The following is a 21,430-nucleotide window of genomic DNA, read 5'->3' as shown; positions in this document are numbered from 1 at the left end:
GTGTGTTTCTGTCACTAGCATTCAAGTTTTGTGATTTGCTCCAGAATAAAAACAGTATTGTAATGAGAGTATAAGTTGATGCAGCTGGCTGAGAGTGGTACTTGGTAATATCTATCAAAGTTAAAAATGCAATTGACTGAACTATTAAATGGCTAGGTAATTACCTTGGATTCACTTACACGTACATACATATAAAATGTAATAGATATGTTCAGGAATGTTTACTATAGTCATAGCCAAAAATCTGAAAATATTCTAAATGTTCATCAGTAGCAGACTGGATACTTCTGATACGTTTATATATCAGAATATTGTAATGTTATGCTTTTAATGTTTAACTCCAACAAATGCAATTAATCTATATTTTCTGATTTATTTCTTCATTTACCTAATAGATTTTCATTAGAGGAAAAGTATATGCGAGACCTTTATTCAAGCCATTGGGGATACAGTGTTTAAGAAGACTGTTTCCTTACTCACAAAGCTTCCATGTCTAGACACGTGGAAAAATCTCCAAAATGTATTTTAAAGAGAAAAAGGTAAGTTACATATAAGAGGTATGATGTTACTCCTTTGGAATAGAATTTATATGTATACTCCCCCCCCTCCCCCCCCACATACACACACACACATTCATGTATCTATGCAGGGAGATACATTTAATCTTTCTTTCTGGAATGTTATTGAAGGAATTTTGAACAGTGGTTAAAAAGGACTAGATGTGGCAGGAGAATAAGAAGACTCTTCCTTTTCTTCTTAGCCCTCTCTATATAGATTAAATTTTTATTACCACGTGATTTTATTTTATTAAACAATATTAAGACTGAACACATTTTATTATTGAATAACTGGACTTGTTTTATCTACATTTAACCAATAATCAACCATCCAACTCTTAATCACTCCAGAGTCTGTTTGTACTTTTATTTTCAAATAATAAGTGCCTGGAGAAAAGAACCAGATCAAGTCACTTAGTAATCAAAAAATGAGGGGCACCTGGGTGGCTCAGTCGGTTAAGCATCCGACTTTGGCTCAGGTCATGATCTCTCTGTTCGTAGGTTCGAACTCCGTGTCAGGCTCTGTGCTGACAGCTCAGAGCCAGAAACCTGCTTCAGATTCTGTGTCTCCCTCTCTCTTTCTGTCCATCCCCTGCTCACTCTCTGTCTCTCAAAAATGAATAAATGTTAAAAAAGAAAAAAAATTTTAATGAAAGGCAGGGCACCTGAGTGGCTCAGTTGGTTAGTGTCCAGTTCTTAGTTTCAGCTCAGGTCATGTTCTCACACTTCATAGGTTCGAGCCCTGTATTGGGCTCTGCGTTCATAGTGTGGAGCCTGCTTGGGATTCTCTCTCTCCCTCTCTCTCTCTCTGCCCCTCCCCGACTCGTGCTCTTGCTCTGTCACAAAACAAACTTTTTTTTTTAAAGGAGACTTTTAAAAAAGTAAATAAAAAATAAATGAAAGGTAACAGAACACTGAATTATTTTTACTTTTTTTTTTTTTATTTCTCTCTGGCAGATTTCTTTCATCCCTGCTTTTACTGTCTGCTCCTTCCTATGTCCTTTTATCAACCTTTCTTTTTAATTCTACTTTCTAGAAGCAAATCTGAAAAAGACCTCTGTACACTAAGGAAATACTTCAACTCAGATGAATTTAAAACTATGTTCTGGGATGAAACTTAAAAAAAAAATCCTGTCGTCTCTCATCATTATGTATATATGTGGTGGTGGTGGTTTGTGTGTGTGTGTGTGTGTGTGTGTGCGTGTGTATACATATATTTGAATCTGTATATATAGAATCCATATAGAGAGGAAATACTGTGTCTCTTCTCTAGAAGTCTTGGAGAAAAAACAAAGCGCATGATTTAGATATGTTTTGCTAGAGATGAACCAGATGACCTTTCTAGTTGCCATGCACCCTATGATTTTAAAATATAGGGGCGCCTGGGTGGCGCAGTCGGTTAAGCGTCCGACTTCAGCCAGGTCACGATCTCACGGTCCGTGAGTTCGAGGCCCGCGTCAGGCTCTGGGCTGATGGCTCGGAGCCTGGAGCCTGTTTCCGATTCTGTGTCTCCCTCTCTCTCTGCCCCTCCCCCGTTCATGCTCTGTCTCTCTCTGTCCCAAAAATAAAAAAAAAAAAAAAAAAAAAAAAAAATACTTTAAAATATAGTGATTATCGGGGCGCCAAGGTGGCTCAATCGGTTAAGCATCTGACTTCAGCTCAGGTCTTGATCTCACAGTTTGTGGGTTTGAGCCTCCCCCACCCCCATAGGGCTCTGTGCTGACAGCTCAGAGCCTGGAACCTGATTCTAATTCTGTGTCTCCTTCTCCCTCTGCCCCTTCCCTACTGGCTCTCTCTTGCTCTCTCTCTCTCAAAAATAAAGAAACATTAAAATTTTTTTTTAAACATAGTGGTTATTATAATCACAGCTCTGCCATAATGCAGTTGAAAGAAGAGTCAAGGATACTTCATGAATCCAGAGTTGCTTATAAATGTTAGTAAGTAATTCAGGAATATTAAATATGACTTGAAAACAAGCATTCTGGGGCGCCTGGGTAGCTCAGTCACTTAGGCACCTGACTTCAGCTCAGGTCATGATCTCACTGTTCATGAGTTTGAGGTCCATGTTTGGTTCTGTGCTGAGAGCTCAGAGCCTGGAGCATGCTTTGGATTCTGTGCCTCCCTCTCTCTCTGCCCCTCCCCCACTCACTCTCTGTCTCTCTGTCTCTCTCAAAAATAAACATTAAAAAAAGAAAGAAAGAAAACAAGCTTTCCAATCCCTCTGTCCATACAGGCATTACTATATGAAAACTAGTCTCACAAATACTATTCTTAAGTTCATTAGCTAAGTAGTTGGTACATATAAAAATGAAGGGTTGTGTGTTTATAATTCAATAGACTGTAACTTAAATGCTTTGTTTTCCATAATCTTTACAATCTCTATGGTTACATAAGTAAATTGGTGCAGGTGAATGCCCTAGAAGCTATAACCTAGAAGCTTGCTATTGTGCCTACTCCTCCAAAGACCTAAATGGTCAGACAGAATTCAATTAAGCCCACTTCACCAAAAGAAAACATTAAAAGGATGAACCAGTCTATGGAATTGGGTGAGAGCAAAAGGTGATTATCCAAAGTGGAGAGTAAGGCAAAATAGAGTCCAGATGGTGGACATCCAGTTAGATTTCTTAGATGTTCAATAGTGTGCTCATGGAGTCAGGAAGATTAGGGGGTAGGAAAACACAAGGGGAGAATTGAAGAGGCAACAATGTCTTTCCATTCTAGTCTGCTTCTCTCCCAGTGGGTAGAGACCACTTCTTGACAATTGTCAGCTTGACCAACAATACCTGAAAAACCAAACTAGAGGTTCAAAAGCAAAACTTTCATTCCCATATAAAGAATCATAGAACAGGGGCATCTGGGTGACTCAGTTTGTTAAGCATCCCACTTTTGATTTTGGCTCATTCATGATCCCAGGGTCATGGGATCATCGAGCCCCACATTGGGCTCCTATACTGGGTGTGGAGCCTGCTTGAGATTCTCTCTCTCTCTCTCTCTCTCTCTCTCTGTCTCTCTCTGTCTCTCTCTCTTTGTCCCTCTCCTCAACTTTTGTGCTCTCTCTCTCCAAAATTAAAAAAATAATAATAAAATTAAAATTAAAAAGAATCATAGAGCAGTAAACTGAAGTAGTGCTTATCTGACAGTATAGACAGAAATTACATCTATTTACTTGACAAATAATAATTACGTACCTACTGTGTTTAAGGTACTGTTTTAAGCCCTGGGAATATGTGCCCAAACAAGTCCAAATCATTGCTCTCATGGAGCTTATATTTTTGTGGTAGAAGACAGAGAAGAATAAGACGAATAAATGAAACACTGGTACGTTGGATGGTGATAAATGAATGGGGAAAAATTTAGTAGGGAAGGAGGTTGGAGTGTTCTAGGTGAGGGGAACTTGTGTTTGTGATAGGGTGGGTGAGAAAAGGCCTGATTAAAAAGGGCTGAAGAAAGTATATGAGCCATGTTGGTACCTAGGAGAAGAACCTGCTAGTCAGAGGGAACAACCAAGTAAGTACCACTTTCCTGAGAGGAAGTGTGCCTTGTGTATTGGCAAAATAGCAAGAAGACCATCAGGGCTCAAGTGGATTGCACAAGGTGGGAGAGCAGCCAGAGACGAAGTTAAGAAGGAGCAAAATTGGCTGAGAATGTGTGTGCCATTACAGGACTCAGACTTTCACTCTGAGTAAGAATGGGAAACCATGCATGGGAGGGTTTTGAGCAGAGGAGAACATTATTTACCTTCAAAAAGGATCACTTAGGAGGCCTAGGGTGGAAGCAGGGAGATCAGTTAGGCTACTGCAGTAACTCAGGCAAGAGAGAGGTTGCCTTGAATCAGAAAGAATGTCAACTTCATCCAACTGATTTGGATTAAATACATTTGGTTTAAAAATATTTTTGCAAAGGATCTAAATTTAGGAGGTTGTGCAATTTTGATTTTAAAGATATTTTTCATTGGTTTCTTCTTGCATACTTTGATTAGTGAGTCTGTCCTTAGGGTCTCTTTTCCCACCATTAATTCTGAATAAGCCAGATTTATCACCTTAACAATTGTTGGATCTAAATAAAGTTTTCCTTTTCCCTCTTCACCATGTTTTCATTTATTTACAGTTAAGGTTGAGCTGTTCCCCACCCCACTTCCAACCCACCCCCGCCCTTTTTTTCCCAAGCTTTAATCCTATCTGGCTTCTAAATCCCTTCAGAATTATTTGAAGCAAAGGATGCCTGCTGACTTCAAAGAGTATTTCACACTTGGATTTACTTGGTGGGGTATATAGCAAGAGTAGTGAAACCTTTCTTCCTTTCTATGCAGAATAGTGTGTTTGGCAATAATATATGCTAATCAGTGAGCAGTCTGCTAAGAAGAAATGCACTGAAACATTTTTTATTTGTTGTTTTGAAAAGGACCTATTTTCCTTTGCAGTACTTTTCAATTATAAATCTAATCTGTTATTTTGAAGGAGAATCAATGTGTATTAATAGATACTCGATTAACTTTGCTTTCATTACCTTTTCCTTAAGGTCGTACTAGAGATTTGGTTATCTATAGCATAATATAATGTAAATGAATACTTGGCTTGTACGGATTTCACTCATTTCATTGAAAAATAAATATTTAAAATATTTTTTACTGTTTTTTAAATTTATTTTTGAGAGAGAGACAGAGGCAGTACGAATGAGGGAGGGGCAGAGGGAGAGAGCGAGACACGGAATCCAAAGAAAGCTCCAGGCTCTGTACTGACAGCTCAGCTGTCTGTGCTGTGAGCACAGAGCCCAACACAGGCTCGAACTCGTGAACCACGAGATCATTCATGACGTGAGCTGAAGTCAGACACTTAACAGACTGAGCAACCCAGTCACCCTGAAAAATAAATATTTTAGTACACCAGGCCTCAAAAGAAAATTCCTGGGTGTTTTTTTTTTTTTTTTTTTTTTTTGGCATTGTGAAAAACAATTTTTATAGGCTTTATAATTAATGGGGATGCAAAAGAAGGCATTAGCTTGAGAAAGAATGATTCTTTGTGTAAAAATATTGTGGTTACTCATAAGGCAAAATCCATAAAACCATTACCTAAACTAGTCTCCTAAAATAGATATGCCAGCCCTTCTACTTTATTTGGTCTTAGCAACTGGATGGAATAGAGTTTGGAAGTGAATGTGATGTGAATAAACAAAAAGCTTTATAGTAAATTATTTTTTCTTCCTGACTTATCCTACCTTCCATGAACTATATTCACCTTTCTCTTAATGTCTGCCCTTTATCCATTAAAATTCTGGTTTCATTAGAACTGGATGTAGGGCCTGCTGATCCTGGTTGGTTGTGTGTAATGAGAGCACCCAAATGCATTGCTAAGGGATTGGAAAACTTCATCAAGGAAATTATGATAAGAATGGTAACATCTACTTCTTTCAATATTTCTGAAGTCGAGGCAGTCTGTAAAACTGACATTTCAATAGCCATACCAACTATTGTCAAAATGTGGTCTGCCACACTTTTTGTCAAAGTGTGGTCTTGTCAGTTCCTGAGACTCCTTCAAGTCCTCAAGGTCAAAAGTATTTTTGTAATAATTCTAAAAAGTTGTTTGCCTTGCTCACTGTGTCATTATTTGCACTCATAGTGAAACTTTAGCATAAATGAAGGCAGTAGCACCAAACTATATTAGTAGTCATGTATTGCCCAATGCTGCAAACGCATTTAAAAAAAAAGTTTTCTTGAGAACATTCCTTGATTATTAAATCTCAACCCTTGACTACATTTTTTAAAATTATTCTTTCTGATGAAATGCAAAATATGCATAAATCTCTTTTACTTCATATTAAAATCCAATGGTCGTCTGGAGGAAAAGCTCTTATGCTCTTGTTTAATTCTGGAGCTGAACAACCCATTTTTATCATAGGGCACAACTTTTAATAGAAAGAATGATTAGCAGAAAAACTGTGGTCAATAAGAATTAGATATATGGTAGCCATTTTCTTGAAAATGAACAGAGTAAGTCAGTTACTTCAAGGAAAACAAGACAGAATTTGCTATCATTGATAAAACTCAAGTTTTATCTCAAGCAAAAATTAGATTTTAGAAAACTTTATTGTCTCTATAGGCTTCCCAAAGCTGAAAGAATGTGTGATAAAATTTATGGTGATAATAAGGTGGTTTTTCAAATACCATCAAATGAAATGTGTCAACGCTTGGAAAATCTGCATAATTCAGAGAACCATATTTTCCAAATGTACAATGTTATAAAATCATGCACAGATAAAAGATCCATTCGAAGTGTGAGTCCAAAGGATATTAACGTGACTAAGTGAAAAATGTTCGATATGCTTCAGATGCCACATTGCAATTAACTTTTAAGAAACTATCATTTACTGAGTCTTGGTATAGTATCAAGAGTGAATATCCACAATTATCTGAAAACCCAATGAAAATCCTTCTCCCTGTCTTAATGTAATATTTATAAGGGTCTGGATATTCTTTATATACTTCAACCAAAACAATATATAGAAACAGATTGAATGTAAAGGAAATATAAGAATCCACCTGTCATTACAGTTAATAAATGCCTTTAGCAAAGTTGCAGGATACAAGATCAACACATAAAAATCTCTGGTATTTCTATACACTAGCAATGAACAACCTGAAAAGAAAATTTAGAAAATAATTCCATTTACAATAGCACCAAAAAAGAATAATTAAGAATATATTTAACCAAGAATATGTAAGCCTTGCTCACAGAAAACTATAAAACAATACTGAAAGAAATAAAAGAATATTAATAAATGGAAAGACATCCTGTGTTCATGGATTAGAAGACTTAATATTGTTAAGATGGCAATATTGCCCAAAGCAATCTATAGTTTCAATGCAATCTCTATGAAGATCCTAACAGACTTGGAACAGAAATGGAAAAGCTGATCCAAAATACATAACAAAAGGCAAAGGATTCCAATTACTCAAAACAAACTTGAAAAAGCCCCATGTTGGGCTCCATGAGCATGGAGCTGGCTTGGGATTCTCTCTCTCTCTCCCTCTCTCTCTGCCCCTCCCCCACTCATTCCCTCTCTCTCTCTCTCTCTCTGTCTCGCTCTCGCTCTCGCTCTCTCTCTCTCTCAATAAATAAGTAAATAAAAACTTTTTAAAAATCTTGAAAAGGAGAGGCAAAGTTGAAGAGTTCACACTTTCAACGTTTACTACAAAACTACACTAATCAAAACAGTTTGGTACTGGCATGAGGAAAGACCTATGTCAATGGAAGAAAAATGAGAGCTCAGAAATAAATTTATAGATAGGTTGATTTTTGACAAAAGTGCCAAGACCATTCTATAGAGAAAGAATGTCTTCAACAAATGGTGATGAGACAACTCGATATCCATACACAAAAGAATGAAGTTGGACCTGACACCACGTACAAAAAAATAACTGAACATGGATCAAAGACCTACATACAAGAGCTAAAACTATAAAAACCTTTTTAAAAAGACATAGGAATAAACCTTCATGATCTGCAATTTGACATGATTTCTAAAGATATGACACAAAAACACAATCAACAAAAGAAAAGAATACATTGGACTTAGTTAAAACTAAAACTTTTGGGCATCAAGGACACTATCACGAGAGCGAAAAGACACCCTGCAGAATAGGAGAAAATATTTGTAGATCACACATCTGGTCTGGTATACAGGATATATGAAGCACTCATAACTCAACAACAAAAGGACAAACACTCAATGAAAAAATAGGCCAAGGACTTGAACAGATAGATATTCCTCCAAAGAAAGTATACGAATGGCCAACAAGCATAAGATGCTCGACAGGATTAGTCACTAGAGAAATACAAAACTTCGGTGAGATGCCACTTCACACCAAACAAAATGTGGTGTACACAGACACTCCAAACAGGATGTCGTGTATACGTAAAATCAAATATTACTCAGCCACAAAAAGAAATGAAGTACTGCTATGTGCTCCAACATGGATGGACCTTGAAAACATTACGCTAAGTGAAAGAAGCCAGACATAAAAGGCCACATGCTGTATGATTCCATTTATATGTGATATCCAGAATAGGCAAATCCACAGAGACAGAAAGCAGATTAGTTGTTGCCAAGGGCTTGGGGAAGGGAGGAATAGGAAGTGACTACTTAATGGCTACAGGTTTTCCTATTGGAGTGCTGAAAATGTTCTGGTAGTCATGAGAGTTGCATAACACTGTGAACATATTAAACGCCACTGAATTGTATACTTTCAAATGGTACAGATGGTAAGTTTTATGTTATATGTATGTTACCACGATTACAAAACAAATACAGCTGTAATAAGTAATCAAAGAAATTTGGAAAATGGTAAATGATGGCACTGATGTCACTAAATATTTTTGTTTTGGGAAATACAGTTTTCATAAAAATATATTACTGGGGCGCCTGGGTGGCTCAGTCGGTTGAGCGTCCAACGTCAGCTCAGGTCATGATCTCACAGTCAGTGAGTTCGAGCCCCGCATTGGGCTCTGTGCTGACAGCTCAGAGCCTGGAGCCTGCTTCAGATTCTGTGTCTTCCTCTCTCTCTGCCCCTGCCCTGTTCATGCTCTGTCTCTCTCTGTCTCAAAATAAATAAATACATAAATAAATAAATAAATAAATAAATAAATAAATAAAATTAAAAAAATTTAAAAAATATATATATTATTGATGTTAGCTTGAAATGAGTTTACTTTTAATTGAATGAATACGTACATATTTTGAATCATTCTTAGATTTAATACTGTAAATATTGATAGCTATTACAACTATAATCCAAAGCTTGAGTCCTCAGTTTTTAAGAGACTAAAGGAGTCCTGACTTTAAAAAATCTGAGAACCCCTTGGGAATGCAAGCTTGTGCAGCCACTCTGGAAAACAGTATGGAGGTTCCTGAAAAAACTAAAAATAGAACTACCATACGACCCAGCAATTGCACTACTAGGCATTTATCCACGGGATACAGGTGTGCTGTTTCAAAGGGACACATGCACCCCCATGTTTATAGCAGCACTATCAACAATAGCCAAAGTATGGAAAGAGCCCAAATGTCCATCGATGGATGAATGGATAAAGAAAATGTGATATATATGTATATATATATATAAATATATATATATATATATACACACATACACACAACGGAGTATCACTCAGCAATCAAAAAGAATGAAATCTTGCCATTTGCAACTATGTGCATGGAACTGGAGGGTATTATGCTAAGTGAAATTAGTCAGAGAAAGACAAAAATCATATGACTTCACTCATATGAAGACTTTAAGAGACAAAACAGATGAACATAAGGGAAGGGAAACAAAAATAATATAAAAATAGGGAGGGGGACAAAACAGAAGAGACTCATAAATATGGAGAACAAACAGGGTTAATGAAGGGGTTGTGGGAGGGGGGATGGGCTAAATGGGTAAGGGGCATTAAGGAATCTACTCCTGAAATCATTGTTGCACTATATGCTAACTAATGTGGATGTAAATTTTAAAAAATAAAAAAAAAGACCAAAAAAATCAGTTCAGCGATATTATATAGAATAAAAATTTTTAAATATGAAGAAAAAAATCTGAGAACCCCTAAGCAGTGCTATATGATAAAGCCTCGAAGTTATTTAAGCCAACTACAGTGTGAATTCTAAGGTCCAAAGATTTTCTAATATAAGTCCATTGTGAACCTAAGTATTACAGATTAAAGCAGAACTCGAAAAAAATATCCTTCTAATCATATTACCACAATGTAAGGTAGAAGGTTGGAAACTAGCTTATTAGTGGGAGACATGGTTTGAACGGAGGAGTGGGGAAGTCAAAGAAAGACAGGTATTTGGGGGGTTGAGAAAGGTGAGCAGTAGGTGAAGAGGATCTTAAGGGAAATTCATGATTCAGTACATTAATTCAATGACGAATGTATAATAATTTTAAACAAGATTTTTCCTATTGTCTAGTTTTCTTTGCTAATACCTAATTTACACTTACAAAATCATTTATTATGCGCCAGGTATTATTCTAAGAGATTTATTATGTGTATGACACTATTATTTTAATTTGTAATATACTATTTTGAGGAATATTTTGAGAATAAGTTACAGATATCTTCACCCCAAATACCTCAGCATATGTCTCCAAAGAACAAAGACATACTTGTACAAAAACACAATATAACCATCACCCAAGTGTAATGCTGATAAAATCTTATTCTCACATATTCAGTTTATATTTAAATAGCCAAGATTGCCCTGATTGTGTTCTTTATCTGGTTTCCTTTTTGTACTTATTTACTTATTTTATTTTATTTTTCATGTTTTTTTTTAAATGTTTATTTTGAGAGAGAGAGAGAATACAAGCAGGGGAGAAGCAGACAGAGAGTCCCAAGCAAGCTCTGCATTGAATGAGCCACCCAGGAGCCCCTATTTATTTATTTTAAAATGAGACCCGGAATTTAATTAAAGTTTCTGGGTTGAATTAGTTGTCATGCCTCTTTAGTTTTTGGTGTTTTTTTGGGTTTTTTTGTTTTTTCCCCAGAAAGTTCCTACGCTCCCCTCTTCCATCTCAGTTTTTGGCCTTATGTGACTGATATTTTTGAAAAATCTAGACTTCAGTCACTTTGCATAGTGCACCTTAATTTGAATTTGTTTGATTATTTCCTCATGATTACATTCAGGGTAAATGTTTTTGGGCAAGAATCCTACATTGGTGATGTTGGGTACTTCTCAGTGCATCGGATCAAAAGGCACCCTTGTCTGTTTGCTTCATTATTGATGACCAGGCAACTAAGTACTTAAAGTATTTAATTAAAAATTTTTTAAGTTTATTTATTTTGAGAGAGAGAACACACACACGGGAAGGGCAGAGAGAAATCCCACACTGTCATGGTGCAAACCTGATGGGGTTCTCAAACTCACGAAACCATGAGATCATGACCTGAGCCCAAACCGAGAGCTGCTCTTTTAATGTATTTAATTTTAAAACAGTGAGGCTGTAAGGCCACCTGGGTGGCTCAGTCAGTTAAGCATCTGACTTTGGCCATAGGTCAAGATCTCACCATTCCTGAGTTTGAGCCCCCAGTTGGTCTCTGTGTTGACAGCTCAGAGCCTGGAGCCTGTTTCCGATTCTGTGTCTCCCTCTCTCTCTCTCTCTCTCTGCCCCTCTCCCACTCACACTCTGTGTCTCTCAAAAATAAATAAACATTAAAAATTTCTTAAGAAACAATAACCTAGGCTGTGGCTATTGTTGTTACTTTTTACAGATTTCAATATTTTGTACATAAGGACACTGAGACATTAAGTGTCTTGTCTAAGGTCACTTAGCAATAGTAGAGCAGAGTTCTGAACTCAGTGGTTCCAAAATCTGCAAGATTAACCATTTACTACATTGTAAAGAGACTGATAACCAACTTAAAGACTCTTTTTAAAAATTTTTTTAAATGTTTCTTATTTATTTTTTGAGAGAGAGAAAGAGACAGAGAACAAGCAGGGGAGAGACAGAGAGAGAGGGAGTCACAGAATCCAAAGCAGGCTCCAGGCTGCAAGCTGTCAGCACAAGAGCCTGATGCGGGGCTGGAACTCATGCATGGATCTTGAGATCATGACCTGAGCTGAAGTAGGATGCTTCACACTGAACCACCCAGGCACCCCAGCAACTTAAAGATTCTTGATTCATTACCTACCTTCAGGGTATATAAGGCTAGGAGATTGGTCTCGAGGCCTGTAGTGAGAATTTTTTTGGAGAGAGCTGTCCTTGTGCTTTGCCTTCTACCTCTCCCACCTCTAGGCAAAAGTGGTGGAGAAACAGAGAATCACTTGGAGAGCTTGACTTGGAGTTTGAGGAATAGAGGAGCTGGTACCCGACTCATCCTGAAAAAGTCAAAAGGTGAGTTTGACCCTGCCCTACAGTTAGAGTAATGACTGTGGAAAGATGTGGTATTCTGAGGGTCAGTTGAAAATGTATCAGACGGGTCTTAATTGTCTAAAGAGACCACAACCAAGAGACCTATCTGGAGGGAGGAAGCAACCCTGGCTGACTACCAGAAAATAGAGACTGGAAGGTTTAACTACCAGTGGTATGCCCAGGGAAACATAGCCCGTGTCAGGTATCCCCATAGATGAGAGTCTCTAAAGTATTCATTCAGAAAAGAGCCTTTTTTTAACCTCTATCTCCTTGTCTGCTTCTCAACCCTGAAGGAACCATTAAAGAGCATAGTGAAAAGTAGAGGAGTTGGAAGGAGTAGAGAAAATGAGTGACCGTGTCCTCCTTCTTCACTGTAGGCATTATAAACTGGATCGGGCTCAAGCCAAAGAAGAACTGACTCACAAAACTTAAATGGGAGGGTAAGCTTTGCTTTGTACTATCTGACAATGAGACTATTTTTTAATACTGTAACTGAAAATGAATGTGAAACATGGGGCCCACCCAAAATCTCATCCTGGGCACAAAAAAGAATTGTGAACAACGCAGGTTTAATGAGTCAGTGATAAGATAGAACAGAATTGTGTTAATTCAGTAAACTGGCTTCTTAGATATTGAGCCCCTTTCCAGTATTTCCTCCTCAGGTTAATCTTATGTGGAACACTGGAAAAGAACTGCTTTCTTACTCACTACCAGAGTGTCTCTGACCTTTGACTCTGATTTAGGAGACATTGTTCAATGGTTATTGTCCTATGAAATCGTGCAGAATTGTATTATGTTCCTTTGTGTGAACTGCAAACAGAACCTTTCCAACTGTTGGGTGGAGTAGATTATCACTGACAACATGAAATTTTTTCAGTAATGCCACTCAGATTCTGCCCCTCCCATGGGAGCCAACTGCAATTTGTTTGGATAATATATATATTTAAAGAAATTTTTTAATGTTTATTTATTACCGAGAAACAGAGTGAGACAGAGTATGAGCATGGGAGGGGCAGAGAGAGGGGGAGACACAGACTCTGAAGCAGGCTCCAGGCTCTGAGCTGTCAGCACTGAGCCCGATGTGGGGCCAGAATTCACAAACTGTGAGATCACGACCTGAGCAGAAGTTGGACCCTTAACCAACTGAGCCACCCAGGTGCCCCACAATTTGGTTGGATATTGATTCTGCTCTGGCTGCTGCGCTCTGGCATAGAGTGCCTGTCCATTTCTTCATCCCACTTGGAGTGCTGTATATTTCAGTTAGGGATGATATGGGCATCCCTCAGTGGCCTAATTCTTTTTCTCTTTCAACTCAGTCCCATTCTGTGTCTCTTCTTGCCTCCCTCTCTCCTGCTCTTCCTTCTACACTGGTCCCAAGGTGAACTAGCTTCTAATTTTTTTTGACTTACCTTCTCTTTCTAGCACTTTCTCTTTAGATCCTGCAGGAAATACAGTGTTTCTGATTGTAGATAGGATGATCATCCATAGGTAGGATTTGCCTCTGGCTTCTAGTTTCATTAGTATCAAGCTTCACTCAGTTCTAGTCCATCAGCCCTAGACCTCCCTCTCCGATCTCCAAGGAAGGATGCCTGACATTTAGCTTGGGATATAGGGATATAGAAGCAGAGTTGGCTGGGGAAGAAAATCCCCCTCCTATCATCATCTCAAATAAGGAAGGGTTTCCCTTGAAGTGCCTCCTGACTGGCTGAGAATAGGCCCCAACACACTGACGAGTGAGAAATCTTGGTATATCTAACTTTAAAAAATGTCTTCATTGAGAGGAGAAAAGGGACATTAATTGACTCATGTGTTTATGGATTCATTCCACATGAGGTGGCTAAAAATATTAAATAACTTAAAATTATATAAATCACAAAAAACAATAAAATTAAATAAATGTCTTTTATTCTACTGAGTGATGATGATGAAGAGAACAGGCTATTTGAAATTATGAGGAAAATTATGTATTAGGTTGAATCACACGAAACTGCTGTTATTCAACCATTTTGCCCGTGTTTGACCATTTTAACATAAGAAAATATCAATTTCGTGTGGTTCAGCCTAATATTAATGTTTTAAAGACATCTTTGATAGCATTTCTCTGCTGTAAATGCTTTTCCATTTGAATGATAATGTATGTTAGTCCCAGTTCTTCTTTTATATTATTTTCAATTACTTTACACTACCAGTAGAGTGCATTGGGTGCCTGGTGATATCAAAGAAAATTTTTATAATAAAATGTATGCATAGATGCATCTGGTTATGATTTGCTTTTCCTTTTCTCCAATTGCATAATTCGAGTTGATGCTGCATAATTCTTTTTTCCTTTTATTCCATTCCATATGGTGGCAGAACAAGTACCAAAAGATGAATACTTTCAGTACCTTTCATATCAAAGCTGCAGCTTTCACATTCTGTTCTATTGATACTGCATTTTGGCAGCGGATAAAGGAACACAGTTAAAGTCTCTGCTCATAATTGGTTTTATTTGGGAAAGATTTTCTTTGAACTAGTGACCACCCGTGATTTTATAATTATCAGAAATTAACCAGCTCAGCATTTCTTGTAGGAAATACTCACAATGCACTTCCTTGCTTTTTTGAAGAAAAAAAAAGAAAAGCATAAAGAAAAGAAAAACTAAAAAGTATTAGAGAACTCCATTTTGTTTGGGAGTATTCCATGTGGGATTGCTCTAATGGAATGCTAAAGCTGTATTTGTCTGCATGGTACTCTTTCAAGCACGGTCTTAAAAACCTTTTTACTTTCTCAGAACCCTACAAAGAAAAAAACTCAAAAAGGAGTTTGCTTTTCTGAAAAGTGAGACAATTCCAGTATAAGTTTTCTGATATGACCTGACTTATGTATAAGCTACAGACAGAGTGTTAAAGCTTTCTGCAGAGTGCTCTTTTTTCTTCTTTTTAGCTACTTTCTTGAGACTTAAACCACATAGCATACAATTCACTCATTTAAAATGTGCCATTCAGCTTTTTATGTATAAGAAAATAAAATTTTAAAAATTGTGGTAAAATAAGTAGAACATAAAATTTGCCATTTTAACCATTTTAAGTGTACAATTCAGTAGCCCTTATTACATTCACAGTGGTGTATAACCATCGCCATTATCTACTTCCAAAATTTTTTCATCACCTTAGGCAGAAACTACAGACAGTACTCTTACATGTCTTTCAGTATGATTTGAAATTGCCATGGTTGCATTAAATTGTTTAAGAAAGCTTATTGGACATTGGAAAGGTAGAAAATCTGAACGTAAGTCTAAAGCTGATGGCAGAGATGTCTGCATTAAGTGGACCAAGCACCCCTACATATATAAAGTTTGCAAGGCCCTGCATGATGCCCAAACATACCATCAGTCAAACCTCTCTTCCCACTGGGCTTGATTTTCTCACCCATGTGGGAAATAGACAGTGGGAGCTTTGTTTGCAGTGGCTTTGTTTGCTTGCAGCCATTGGTAAAATAAACATTACCTCAGATTGCACAAGTCCTTGGTAGAGTTTGGGGGTCCTGGGAGAGCAGATCCTATAACCCCACACAGATGACTTCATCATGTTATCTGGTGTTGACTCAACCCATTGAGGATAATTGCATTGCAGCATCCTGTGCAGTTCCCAGTAGGACTGGTTTAGATCATGGGATGTTAAATGAAAGACTCCTCTGCTCTGGGAAGAGATCTGAAGGAGAAACACTGAAGAGAAGCTTGCCTTCTCTCATTTTAGGTTGGCCTGATTTGTCACTGAAGCTTTAATGACACTTCAGGAACTCATCGGACAGATCTATACTTATGAAAAGTTCTCACAGTTTCATCTTTGGATAGGATCAGTGAGCTCTGCACTGAATTTAGTACAGTGATAACTGAAAATACACCCAGTGAGTGCTTGGATTGAGAAAGCAGGCTCATTTTGTGACCCAAACCACCAGAAACTAAACTTACGTAATTATCAAACTGTCTTTGAAGAAATCTCAGTATTTTCATTTATTTACAATTTTTTTCAATGTTTATTTATTTTTGAGAGAGAGAGAGAGCGCACGCGTGGGTGGGGGGAGGGGCATAGAGAGAGGGAGACAGAATCTGAAGCAGGCTCCAGGCTCTCTGCTCTTGGTTCTAGGCTCTAGTCTCTAGTCTCTAGGCTCTAGGCTCTAGGCTCTCGGCTCTGAGCTGTCAGCACAGAGCCCCACACAGGGCTTGAACTCACAAACCCTGAGATTATGACCTGAGCCGAAGAGGATGCTTAACCGAATGAGCCATCCAGGCACCCTGAAATCTCGGTATTTTTAAGTAGAAAAAGTCAATTTTAGAATATTATATTTGATGAATGGAGAAAGTATTAGTCAATGGACATTATTAAATAGAAAGATTTAATAGATAACATGCTTATCCTGGTTCTTATTAATTATGCTTCAAGGTGGGATATATATAAGTGGAATTTAAAGAATCTTAAATCAAAGATTTAAAGATTTTATATCAAAAGCATTACATCTCTCTTCTCTGCCCTCCTCCCTGACACCTCTCAGGGAATTAGCTATTTGAATTTAGCATTTGGTAAGTTTACCACAGCCCACAGAATGTTTTTGGAAACTTTAAATTCTTCTTTCACTGTACTGTCAGACATGTAAATACAAGCTTATTACAAGATAATTATGCAAGTAGTGGAAACCTTACAATCTATCCTCATGTGCAGACAGAAATCATAATCTTGGCCTAACTAGAACTCAATGTTAGGAATGAAGGATTTGTTTGCCTCGCCTGCTCCCAAACCTCAAGTAATAAATCTCAAAAGCTTTAATATTGATTCAACAAAATGAATGGCTGAGTCATTTCAGAAGGACTCTGACAAGTGGACAAATGCTGCCATGGTGACATTTTGATATGCAGTGTGGTTACGGCGCTTTGCTGGTTTCCTCCCCCTGCCATTAAAACAAAATGACCAACCATGGGAAGTACCACACACAGCGGGCCTATCCCAGAGGCAACTAAGGAAAGAAAGATTTAATTAGCTGCTCTTAAAGGATTAAAGATTCCATATGCATTCATAGCTGACTTATGGAGAAATTCTTTTTAAAATAGAAAAACTGTCTGACAAATATTTCTTGTTAAGAAATACAAACTATTACTAATCTAAAAAAGTCTCAGGTCGCATTTTTGGTGAATGTTTTATAAACAGATTTCTTGAGAAAGAAATATTTTTAACTTCAGAAGTTAAGAATTAAAATATTTCCCACTGGACATAAAATTGTACTAAATATATTCTTTGCTAAATAATGTAATAAAATATTGCATATGGCCATAATAAAAATAAGATACAATATCTGTAATAAAATACTATTATTGCATATGTTTATAATTTATAAAGAGATGGGACTATTTGTTACAAAGCAATATGTACACTTGGCTATTACTTGATCTTAATATTCATTTGATGGAGCTATTAACAATACATATGTATGGGTTTCCTTACTAGTATAAAAGAGATCTAGTTATGTTAAAGACAGATACAACCACATTATAGCATGAAGAGAAATGGCTTAAAAATTTTAATGGGAGGGGCGCCTGGGTGGCTCAGTCAGTTAAGCATCTGAGTTCAGCTCAGGTGATGATCTCACAGTCGGTGAATTCGCCCCCCGCGTTGGGCTCTGTGCTGACAGCTCAGAGCTTGGAGCCTGCTTCAGATTCTGTGTCTCCCTCTCTCTCTGCCCCTCCCCTGCTCATGCTCTGTCTCTCTCTGTCTCAAAAATAAATAAAAACATTTTAAAAAATTAAAAAAAATTTTAATGGGAAAAAACTTTAAAATTTATAATTATAAATTTATAAATTAATTTATATATAATTACCACTGTGGTGGTGTTGTTATTGGAATGGTTAACTTGGAAGAAAAACCTTCTCAACTGTACTATAATACAGCTAAAAGGAAATAATTTTTTTTATTTTATTTCAATGTTTTTCAGGCAGTTATTAAAATCTTACTATGTACCAGAATTTACTATGTCATTCAATCTGTGCACAATTCTATTTAGTAGGTATCATAAGAATTTCCATTTTATAGACAAGGAAACTGAAGTATGAAAGAGTAATAAATTTATCTAAGTTTGCTCAATTTACCTACACTGTAGTATCTCTTTGCATCATCTGGGCCCAATCATAGGAAAATGCTTTCATTTCTGGTCTTCTACGGCTTTAGAAATAGAAAATGTGCTACTGATTTTACAAAATCTCAGATATGTTTTGTAAATAGACTTCTTCAGGGAAAACATTTTTAATTTAGGAAGATAAAGATTCAAAAGATTTACAATAGAACATAAAAATTATACTTAATTCATCCTTTGCTTTTTACTTATTAATTTTAGAAAAATTAAATATTGAGATTATAGAGTTTTTTTTAAGTTCTTATTTATTATTTTGAGAGAGACAGAGACAGTGCAAGGGGGGAGGGAATCCCAAGCAGACTCCACACTGTCAGTTCAGGGTCCAATGTGGGGCTTGAACTCATGAAACCATGAGATCATGACCTGAGCAGAAACCAAGAGTCAGTTGCTTAACTGACTGAGCCATTCAGGCACCCCAAGATTATAGAGATTTCTAAAAGGGAGACATAACTAAGTATAAAAAATTAACATTTTTATTTAAAATATTAATTTCAGGGGCGCCTGGGTGGCTCAGTTGGTTAAGCGTCCAACTTCAGCTTAGGTCATGATCTCGAGGTTCTCGAGTTCGAGCCCCATGTCGGGCTCTGTGCTGACAGCTCAGAGCCTGGAACCTGCTTCGGATCCTGGGTCTCACTCTCTCTCTGCCCCTCCCTCACTCATGCTTTGTCTGTGTCTCTCAAAAATAAAAAATAAAAATGTTAAAAAAATAAAATATTAATTTCACACACAAATAACAAATGATACAAAGGTTTTCATGTTGTTATTGGGTTTTGTTTTGTTGTCATCATATATCTGGTTTAAAATCCTAAAATGTCACCTCAGCTTCTCTTGTCTGTGAGAGTCTGGCTTGACCCCTACCTTGTCAAAACCACAGTCTTAAGTTAAGGAGGAAGTACTCTTTTTACACTTCATGTATGTAAGGACTGAGAAGCCTCTGACACAGAAGTTAGAGATTTCAAAACGGTCATGACACATTATAACAAATTGTTCACCTATAGGTAACTCATAAGTAGTCTAGAAAAGGTCCAGGAAAATCAAAGGCTTTGGCAAGACAGTAAAATATGGAGACCAGGACTCCCGTGAGCTGTTCAGCCTGTTCCAGTTGGCTTATTGTATAGTTTTTTGGACCCCAGTGGTCAGTGGCCCCAACTTGCCAAACCAGAGTCAACCAGGGCTTGACACGCTCCTCTTTCCTTCCGAGGATGTGAAATCACCTCCTGCTGGAGCTGTGTGCCAGTCCTTTTTGTGTGTGAGCCCATTCTCCTTTGTCCTGGCTCCTCCCTCAAACAACTGTAAACGTGTCCGTTTTCCTGGGGCTTTAGTATCAGTGTTCAAACTGCAGAAGTTGGATGCTGGAAGTCTTGCATGGATAGGAAGATGTGAAAAATGCCTCTCAGGTCAGGAGCCATGGGATTAAAACCTTCCAGTTCTTCTAGGCTTCCAATGTTAAGCTCTTTTCTGATATAAAATTTTTGTCATCTAGAAGGACTTCTCACTTTTCCAAGCCTCCCCCAGCTTTTCAACCCTATCATAAAGTCTGTTTTTTTCATGGGGTCCTCATTGGTGGGAACAACTCCAGAGGCGTTCCACGAGTTGCACAACTCCTGCAGCCCTGGAAAGAATGGCTCCAACCTGTAAGGATCCCAAACCCGAAAGAAACAAGTCCACTAACTGCCCAAAAACTGCGTTTTTCTGACTTTGATTTTAGACCCATAGCCAGGCTTTCATCCTTCTTGGAACAAAAGTGTATTTTGAAGATTATCAATGGAAATCATATAGAAAAAAAAGTTCTGTGATCAAATAAAACAGCGAGTTAAACAAATTTAAACTGGTTTATTTATGATAATACTCAGGTCTTTTACTATTTTATCGGGCTTAGTGATTTTCCAAGGAAACATCCCACATTTATGGTTTAATTGCTAAGAGTTTTGCCCTTTACAAAGCTTGGCAAAATGAAGCCCACAGTATATACTTTCAAAATGCCTATCTAACTAGTTGACTGGGGGGTTTAATTCAGTGTGGTTCAAACATGAGCTTAAAACATGGACATGAAAATATTATTGTCTCCAGTCTCTTCCCCATCTGTTCCAAGTCAAGTAAGTAATTCTTTTCCACTGTCTTGGGGGTGATTCCACAACTTCAATGTATGGCAGTCTCAAATCATATCCAAAGCTTTCTCCTGCTCATTACCTGAAATGGGGTGGAGGCATGGTTAGTTGTTGACGTGTGCAGCGTGCACATGCATGTGTGTGTGTGTGTGTGTGTGTGTGTGTGTGTGTGTGGTGATTCTAATTTTAGAATACCTCTCTTACCTCCTCCATTTCAAGGTTTAACTCTTCTGGGTCTCACTGGTTGTTTAGTGGTTAGGAATTGGCTGTCTTTCAGGGCTTAACTCTTCTAATACTGAGAGTTGAGAGGGAGAATAGAAGGACAATTATCTCTTTGCTTATGGGCACAGTGCCCTTTTTTATGGTTGTAACTGATCTCTGGATAATGCAGATGAGCTATCCCCTGTGTGCCTGGGATGCTAACTTTCTCAATGGCACATGAGTAAGTTCAGTGCATTCTGTGAGCCCTCCCCTTTGCATGATTCCTTGAAGTGGGTTCTTCCTTAACCACCTTTTTCAGCTACTACCTGGAAGTACACTACTTCTTGCTTCTGGAATCGTCTCACTGCATAGGCTATTCTCTAAGGTCAAGCATTAGCAATATTATGCTAGACTGCAGCTTTTATGGTATCACAATCTGTAGGAGATCTATACATTCTCATACAAAGGTGAGAGTGAGTCTGCTAACCTGCACTCTTTCTCTC

At 37.6% G+C, this 21,430-nt stretch overlaps 1 long non-coding RNA gene across 1 annotated transcript; it reads left to right on the top strand.

Annotated features, from left to right (window-relative positions):
- Positions 1-399: 399 nt before the first annotated feature.
- LOC132681183 (uncharacterized) lies at positions 400-16,467 on the top strand. The gene is made up of 4 exons (XR_009610921.2): positions 400-539; positions 12,343-12,441; positions 12,837-12,899; positions 16,194-16,467. It is a non-coding gene; the product is annotated as an uncharacterized LOC132681183 (long non-coding RNA).
- Positions 16,468-21,430: the final 4,963 nt, after the last annotated feature.

The sequence above is a fragment of the Panthera onca genome, chromosome A1, assembly GCF_046562875.1.
Source record: "Panthera onca isolate mPanOnc1 chromosome A1, mPanOnc1 haplotype 2, whole genome shotgun sequence".
Classification (NCBI taxonomy): domain Eukaryota; kingdom Metazoa; phylum Chordata; class Mammalia; order Carnivora; family Felidae; genus Panthera; species Panthera onca.
The sequence above is the reverse complement of the archived record's forward strand: the minus strand, read 5'-3'. Positions and strand labels throughout refer to the sequence as shown.